The sequence below is a fragment of the Capsicum annuum genome, unplaced genomic scaffold, assembly GCF_002878395.1.
Source record: "Capsicum annuum cultivar UCD-10X-F1 unplaced genomic scaffold, UCD10Xv1.1 ctg77379, whole genome shotgun sequence".
Classification (NCBI taxonomy): domain Eukaryota; kingdom Viridiplantae; phylum Streptophyta; class Magnoliopsida; order Solanales; family Solanaceae; genus Capsicum; species Capsicum annuum.
In genome coordinates this window covers 1-2,422 of record NW_025887768.1, presented here as the reverse complement: position 1 = coordinate 2,422, position 2,422 = coordinate 1, and the positions used below count along the sequence as shown (strand labels likewise).

Sequence of the window (2,422 nt, the reverse complement as noted above, 5' to 3'; positions counted from 1 at the left end):
AGCATCCATTCGTATCTCATCCGGTTAATGATATAGAAGACACTAAGGTTACCAACAAGTTTCTGAAGTGGCTGTCTGTGGATATTCTTAAATTTCATGCAAAAAGGTATTATATTTTAGCACCTAATTGTAATAATAATATTTACATATAAGTTTTTGTTAATGATGAATCATTATATTTAATATCTGAACAGAAGCAACAAGCAAGAACACTATAAGAAGGGCAAGTCCAAAATATCAGTAATCAGTTTTGGAGTTTTAGCTGTGGAAAACAAGAATTGGTTCTACATTATGGGTACTCCTGGACAATCATGGTCTGATGAGGTAAGTGTTCTACTAATAAGTGTGAAGATTTTATATTTGAAATGAAACTTTATTCATTGTTACATATGTATATTCGCAAATACATATGTGCTTATTTGTTATAAGTATATTTCTATATACATATGTACTTATTTGTTACATATGTACTTATATATACATATGTAGTGTTACCTGCTAGGACTTTTAATTTTATTATTTACTTTTAAGTATATTTTTTTTGTCATAATGCAGCATATTGATGTATGCTTCTATTATCTGCGAAAGAAATCTAAGTATGATTCGAATACTTCATACAAGTACAACACTGTAGACTGTAATTTCATGAATATTATAAATAGTGTGCTAGCTTTGTATAGAATTGATGATGATTCTCTTAATGTTGGTGGAAAGGAATACCACTTGAATGAGTACATAAATGGATTCCGCATGCATGCTACAGTTCCTTGACATACGATGGATCATATTTTCATTCCTATCAATGTTAAGGCTAAACATCATTGGGTTCTTACGGTTATATCTTTTAATGATAGATGCATTTATGTACATGATTCTTTGTTGTCTGCTGGTCATGATGCTGGGGTACTTGCTGAAGTTGAAAAGTTAGCTAAGGTTATACCTATATGTCTCGTTACATAAATTTTACGAGAAGAAGGGTATTGATATTGCTACTCATTCAAATTACAAATTCTATGACAAGATAGATCTATTTGACATTTATGTGGTGGAGGATTTGTCTCAACAACCAAGTGGCAGTTTGTAAGTATTCATATACATATCAATTGTATATATACATATATATTATTTTTATAGAACAGATTCTTATTTCTTTATATATGTATTTGCAGGGATTGTGGTTTATATATGGTGACATATGCCGAGTGTCTCACCTTTGGAGATATTGTTTCACCTGTTGATTTTGATCCAGATCTGATTCGTACGAGATATGCTTCTATTTTGTGGAATTATGGTTTGAAGAAAGAAGAAGAGAATGCACAAAGTGATGATGAAGCGCCAATGAGACCTCCTCGTGAAATTGGTTTACAGAAGACACTGAAGTTCATGAAATTTGATGTTTATTTTTATTTTGCTGTAATTTACATTATTTAACATCAGTTGGACAAACACGTAGTTGAATATTTCTTATTTTAAATCAGTAACTTTTAAGTTAATGAAATTTGATGTTTTATTGGTTGTTATGCTACAGTTTAATATTGGTTCTACATATATATTTGTGTTCTACATATATTTCTTATTTTCACTCAGTAGCTTTTAATGTACAAATATATACTATTGATTTTTGATTATTATGTTACAGTTAATAGTGGTTCTACGTATATATTTATGTTCTACATAACCATTTATGTTTAATATTGTACACATTTTTTCATTTCTTGTTAATGTGTAACTTTAATGTACTACATATATATTTAATTTTTTGTATTTATTTAGGAACAATTCATATCATCAATCCTTTACATATATATATTTATGAATAATAAGTAAACTTATTATTAATTTTTATATATGTTCATACGTACTTAAAAGAGTATAATATGTATTTTCCAGATTCATGTTTATCTTAAAGTATCTTACATATAATATCACCAATTTAACAATTACAATTACAATTACAATAATATAAAAAATATTTATCAAAATTGAAAATCACATATATTTTTCATAAATGAAAAAAATCTTCAGTTGTTTATTCACTTAATACGTCAATCAAGTTATCATTTGTTGTATTTCCTACATGAATGTCTATTGTGACCTTTTAAACCACATGAACTACAACAATTTTTGCTCTTCTTTTCAAACATATCTCGTCCGGATTTTCCAGGGTCCTTCTTTGGAGGTCTTTCAGGGGATCACTTGTATTTCGGCGGCAGAACAATCTCATCCATAATTTCCTTCGGAATCACCCAGTTTGTGTGGTAGTGGATAAATTGGAAGATCATATGTTCTCAGGACGGTTTTTGGCTTGTATAGATCAGAGTAATATGACCCTTTCTTAAAATTCTTGTTATCAAGAACTGCACAAGCATGAACACACGGTATCTCATTCAATTGAAATGCATTGCAAGAACATTTTTTTTTT

General features: G+C 28.9%; 1 long non-coding RNA gene across 1 annotated transcript; it reads left to right on the top strand.

Moving 5' to 3' along the window:
- On the top strand, window positions 1–1,438 carry LOC107853810. The gene is made up of 4 exons (XR_007051349.1): window positions 1–106; window positions 195–324; window positions 855–1,080; window positions 1,170–1,438. It is a non-coding gene; the product is annotated as an uncharacterized LOC107853810 (long non-coding RNA).
- The last annotated feature ends 984 nt before the right edge of the window (window positions 1,439–2,422 follow it).